Below are 6598 nucleotides of genomic sequence, written 5' to 3' on the forward strand. Positions count from 1 at the left end.
CCTATTTCAAATGAGTTTGGTCTTAAATGATTAACTTCACCCAAATTAAACTGCTATTGCACAGAAAGTAATTCTAAAAAGCTTTCTATTTATAGCTGTGTGGAAAGTTTATTTTCTTACAATTGGCGCTTTGTTTCGTTTCCCCTCTAAATAATCACACCGTAATAAGCAACTTAATGTCACAAGTATAAGCGTGAAACAATTTTTACCTAAATGCTATTTTTTTTTCAGTGCATGTAAACTGCTGTATGTTGTTCGGAAAACATATCAGTGGGTTGTTATTGCAACAATTATGGTTTAATCGTGGGAGTTTGTCATGGGTGCAGACAGTGGAATTCATAAACTCTCCAATTAAAACTAGTTGGCCTGAATATACAGTTACTGCTGTTTAACGGTCCAGTATGTCTGAGTATTTCTCACATTCCTTCTCGGATATGCTCAGAAATATTTGGCCTACACTTGTCATTAAGGGTACAGTGACTAGCATGGAACTACAAACAATACACATAGTATTAGGCCAAAATAATAACATTGTAGTTATTATGTACTTCATTACGGTTTATTGATACATGTTATTAAACCACTTGGTATAGGGGAGGTTTTCAAAGGGTAGGTGGAGGATGAAGTTGATTTTGTTTTGGTACACAACCTTCAACTGCCCCTTTTCAACATCCATGGAGGAGAAACCATGGATGGAAGCCTTGTCCTCAGACCAGGACAAGGCTGTCCAGTCTCAGACCAGGACAAAGCTGTCCAGTCCCAGCTCAGGACAAGGCTGTCCAGTCTCAGCTCAGGACAAGGCTGTCCAGTCTCAGCTCAGGACAAGGCCGTCCAGTCTCAGACCAGGACAAAGCTGTCCAGTCCCAGCTCAGGACAAGGCTGTCCAGTCTCAGCTCAGGACAAGGCCGTCCAGTCTCAGACCAGGACAAAGCTGTCCAGTCCCAGCCCAGGAGGCACCAGGTACTCTTCTGTGGTCGCTCTACATAAATGATAAGCCTTGAAAAACCTGAATGTGTGCGTGCGTGTGTGTTTGTGTCACAAAAATAACATCCCATCTTCTTGACAGTTCTGCTTCCTTCTTTGTACAGTACATCATCTCACTTTTCCTTGCTCCCCCCCCTCTCTTTATCCTCCACCACTACCACCCTCTCTCTCTCTCTCTCTCTCTCTCTCTCTCTCTCTCTCTCTCTCTCTCTCTCTCTCTCTCTCTCTCTCTCTCTCTCTCTCTCCCCCCCCCCCTCTCTCTCTCTCTCTCTCTCTCTCTCTCCCTCTCTCTCTCTCTCTCTCTCTCTCTATCTGTCCACTGCATATTTCTGGCTGGGTTTGTTTAAAGCCAGAGTCCCTACCCAACCATGAGGCTGTGGTTCCCTCTAAAACCATTCACATGGAGCCGGTTAGACAGGCATTCCTTCCATGGAGAGAATGTTTGGCACTGAGGACAACTGGAATACAGAAATCAAAAAATGGGAGGTCTTCACTAATCACATCCTGTGCCCTTCTCACCCTCTGTAAGGTCCTCTTCCTGTCTGTAAGGTCCTCTTCCTGCTAATCATCCACCCTGTGAAATACCATAAGGGAGAGATGAGGGAAATAGGGCGAGAGAGAGAGATGTTTCGAAGCTAATCTATACACAACGTATATATAAAAACCCTCAGTTTTAAACAGAACCCTATTTAGTGGCAGTAAAACAAGGTGATATTTGGAATCCGAAAATGTCTTCCTGAACCTTAAATGATTCTGTATGGAACCTTGTTCAGAGCAACCCTCTTTTGCTGTGAATATCACTCTCTTTTCGGGTGTTAAACAATCACTTCTAAGGCATGTTTTCATTCAGTCATAGATGAGGGTGACTCGCTAGGTGGTTCTAGGTGTAAACAGAATGGAGCTTTCAAATAAATATATTTGATTTTAAAGGCTAGTAGGTTCTTACTTCCATCTGATCCACACCCTCTCCAGTTCACCACAGCAAAAACATGCACAAAGGCAGAATCGTCTCTGAAGAGTGTAATTGTCCTGTGTATTTTGGCTTGCCTAGTAAGGGTTGAAAATTCTCCCCAGACCGAGGAGTGCAGCGCTATAGTGTGCATCGCTAAGTGGTTGGCTCTGGGAAAATATACAGAACTTCTCCAAACAACCACTCGGGTTCAGCACTTTCAACCTTCTTAGCAGTTTGAACCCCCCCCCCCCCCCCCCCTGTCTTCCTTGGTATGTTCCATCACAGGTGAACATCCACCCCTTGTCTGAGAAGGATTAGCCCAGTCCACAACTTGACAAGCTTTATTGAGGAGCGAAAACACCTCATATCGTCATGTCCGAATCTCCGAAATGGATTGAATGTTTGGTTGACAGAGAAAACAGCAGATCCCTGACGTCACCACATCTCACATCTCAACTCATTGGTCTGCCTCACCCAATGAGGTGATTCGGTCATTGACACTTCATCAGTTCTCATGCGTGTACAGTAAGGCACCATGGTGTCAGCATGGCCGGTAGATCTGGAGAACATACCAGGTCCTTCTGGGAAGTCAGGTGGCTGAGCGGTTAGGGAAAGCGGGCTAGTAATCTGAAGGTTGCCAGTTCGATTCCCGGCCGTGCCAAATGACGTTGTGTCCTCGGGCAAGGCACTTCACCCTACTTGCCTCGGGGAGAATGTCCCTGTACTTACTGTAAGTCGCTCTGGATAAGAGCGTCTGCTAAATGACTAAATGTAAATGTTCTGTGGGTCGAAGGGTGCACGTGGATGGAGTTATCAGACGAGAGACTGATCTCTCTAGAGTGGATAGTGAGATTATTTGGGAATGTAAACTGGTTACAGTTTAAGATACATCGCTGAGGGTAGGGAGGTTTCGAAACCATCAACAGTGTATATTTGCATTGGTGGATGGATGTTCAACTGCTCAAAAGACGGTTTATAGAAACATTCTAATGCAAACATATATTTTACAAGTGAAGGAGAGGTTTTCCATGAACGCAACCTCATGGAATCTGAGATTGCGGTTGATTGCCATTCAGAGGTTATCTAGGTTAGTCTGCATATCATAAACAACACTAGAAAATAGCTACAAATAGCCGAGGCCGGGGCCAGGACCAGGACCAGGACCAGAACCAGGGCCAGGGCCGGGGACAGGACCAGGGCCAGGGCCAGGGCCAGGGCCGGGGACAGGGACCAGGGCCAGGACCAGAACAGGGCCAGGGCCGGGGACAGGACCAGGGCCAGGGCCGGGGACAGGACCAGAACCAGGGCCAGGGCCGGGGGACAGGACCAGAACCAGGGCCAGGGCCGGGGACAGGACCAGAACCAGGGCCAGGGCCGGGGACAGGACCAGAACCAGGGCCAGGGCCGGGGACAGGACCAGGGCCAGGGCCAGGGCCAGGGCCGGGGACAGGACCAGGGCCAGGACCAGAACCAGGGCCAGGGCCGGGGGACAGGACCAGAACCAGGGCCAGGGCCGGGGACAGGACCAGAACCAGGGCCAGGGCCGGGGACAGGACCAGGGCCAGGGCCAGGGCCGGGGACAGGACCAGGGCCAGGGCCAGGGTTGGGGACTGGCACACAAGTGGTAAGGATAGCAGATTACATTGTAATATAAAACATCCTGAATCTCTCTCCCTTCCTCTCCCTCTGTTTACCTCTCTGTCTCTCTCTCTCTCCCCCTCTTCCTCTCTCTCCCCCTCTTCCTCTCTCTAAGTGGCACCTCCACATGTCTCTTCTGGTTTAGGGTTTCTAAAGGAAACACTCCATTATTGACCACCAAAAAAAAACAATGGTGCCCTTGAATCTGTCCTGCTAGTTTTTGCATGTAATGATATCTAGATTAAACACAATATTGTTGTTGGGCCCGTGTGAGCCAATCCCGATGTTCTCTCACCCATGCTTTGGAGGTATGGTGCGTGTGGAAACGGCCCTACTCTCTGAACGCCAGTCTTACTTAGCTTCCTGGAGTAGACTTGGGGGGACGGGGTAATTACAGAGGAGGTAGGGAGGGAGGGGGCGAGAGAAGGAGGGAGGGAGGGGGCGGGAGATGGAGGGAGGGAGGGATGGAAGGACAGGGCGAGAGAGGGAGGGAGGTAGGGCGATGAGAGAGGGAGGGAGGTAGGGGATGAGAGAGGGAGGGAGGTAGGGGATGAGAGAGGGAGGGAGGTAGGGGATGAGAGAGGGAGGGAGGTAGGAGATGAGAGAGGGAGGGAGGTAGGGATGAGAGAGGGAGGGAGGTAGGGGATGAGGGAGGGAGGGGGCGAGAGAGGGAGGGAGGTAGGGGATGAGAGAAGGAGGGAGGTAGGGGATGAGGGAGGGAGGGGGCGGGAGAGAGGGAGGGAACAGAGAGCACCGCTCCAAAATGTCTGTGTCCTGTTTTCCGTCGTCGTTATCGTTCGACAGATCGACTGTCTGTAAGACACCCCTCGCACCATCACTTCCTGCTGCAGTAAACCCCTGCCCTCGCACCATCACTTCCTGCTGCAGTAAACCCCTGCCCTAGCACCATCACTTCCTACTGCAGTAAACCCCTGCCCTCGCACCATCACTTCCTGCTGCAGTAAACCTAGCACCATCACTTCCTACTGCAGTAAACCCCTGCCCTCGCACCATCACTTCCTGCTGCAGAAACCCCTGCCCTAGCACCATCACTTCTGCTGCAGTAAACCCCTGCCCTCGCACCATCACTTCCTGCTGCAGTAAACCCCTGCCCTCGCACCATCACTTCCTGCTGCAGTAAACCCCTGCCCTCGCACCATCACTTTCCTGCTGCAGTAAACCCCTGCCCTCGCACCATCACTTCCTGCTGCAGTAAACCCCTGCCCTCGCACCATCACTTCTGCTGCAGTAAAACCCTGCCCTCGCACCATCACTTCCTGCTGCAGTAAACCCCTGCCCTCGCACCATCACTTCCTGCTGCAATAAACCCCTGCCCTCGCACCATCACTTCCTGCTGCAGTAAACCCCTGCCCTCGCACCATCACTTTCCTGCTGCAGTAAACCCCTGCCCTCGCACCATCACTTCCTGCTGCAGTAAACCCCTGCCCTCGCACCATCACTTTCCTGCTGCAGTAAACCCCTGCCCTCGCACCATCACTTCCTGCTGCAGTAAACCCCTGCCCTCGCACCATCACTTCCTGCTGCAGTAAACCCCCTGCCCTCGCACCATCACTTCCTGCTGCAGTAAACCCCTGCCCTCGCACCATCACTTCCTGCTGCAGTAAACCCCTGCCCTCGGCACCATCACTCCTGCTGCAATAACCCCTGCCCTCGCACCATCACTTCCCTACTGCAGTAAACCCCTGCCTCGCACCATCACTTCCTGCTGCAGTAAACCCCTGCCCTCGCACCATCACTTCCTGCGCAGTAAACCCTGCCCTCGCACATCACTTCCTGCTGCAGTAAACCCCTGCCCTCGCTCCATCACTTCCTGCTGCAGTAAACCCCTGCCCTCGCACCATCACTTCCTGCTGCAGTAAACCCCTGCCCTCGCACCATCACTTCCTGCTGCAGTAAACCCCTGCCCTCGCACCATCACTTCCTGCTGCAGTAAACCCCTGCCCTCGCACCATCACTTCCTGCTGCAGTAAACCCCTGCCCTCGCACCATCACTTCCTGCTGCAGTAAACCCCTGCCCTCGCACCATCACTTCCTGCTGCAGTAAACCACTGCCCTCGCACCATCACTTCCTGCTGCAGTAAAACACCCTGCCCCTCGCACCATCACTTCCTGCTGCAGTAAACCCCTGCCCTCGCACCATCACTTCCTGCTGCAGTAAACCCCTGCCCTCGCACCATCACTTCCTGCTGCAGTAAACCCCCTGCCCTCGCACCATCACTTCCTGCTGCAGTAAAACCCCTGCCCTCGCCCATCACTTCTGCTGCAGTAAACCCCTGCCCTCGCACCATCACTTCCTGCTGCAGTAAACCCCTGCCCTCGCACCATCACTTCCTCGCTGCAGTAAACCCCTGGCAGCCACACTAGAACTCCCAAACATGATCTGAGCCCGACTCAAAAACCGTCTCCCATTACAGCCTTCAGCTCTTTTCCATTCTCCACCTTTCCACCTCCTCGTCTTCTTCCCTCCGTGGGCATTCTTCTTTTATCGGTGGGCCCGGAGCATCAGCCAGCCAATCACAGGAGAGGACCAGCGGTGGAGCCGTCCAATCACAGGAGAGGACCAGCGGTGGAGCCGTCCAATCACAGAAGAGGACCAGCGGTGGAGCCGTCCAATCACAGAAGAGGACCAGCGGTGGAGCCGTCCAATCACAGGCGAGGAGGACCAGCGGTGGACAACCTGGTGGGGCCGCGACCTTTCATCCCAAACCAAAGTCAACAACACAGGATTCCAGGCAAGCACTGTAGACATTCTTCTAAGCAGAGGGAGGGGGAAAGAGTGACCCCTTTTCCCAAACCTGAAGAAGGAATGGAAGGAGAAAGAACGCGAGAAGGAGGAAGAGGAATGAGGGTGGGGTGGAACATTGGAAAGGTCACGTTTTTTGAAACACATTTTGACAGGTTGTTTGGCAGATAAATGTGCAGTAGAGAGGTCCTGTTGACGCATGATGAAATCTCTCAACTCTCTCTCTCTCTCTCTCTCTCTCTCTGTCTCTCTCTCTCTCT

This window comes from Osmerus mordax, chromosome 18 (genome assembly GCF_038355195.1).
Source record: "Osmerus mordax isolate fOsmMor3 chromosome 18, fOsmMor3.pri, whole genome shotgun sequence".
Taxonomy (NCBI): Eukaryota; Metazoa; Chordata; class Actinopteri; order Osmeriformes; family Osmeridae; genus Osmerus; species Osmerus mordax.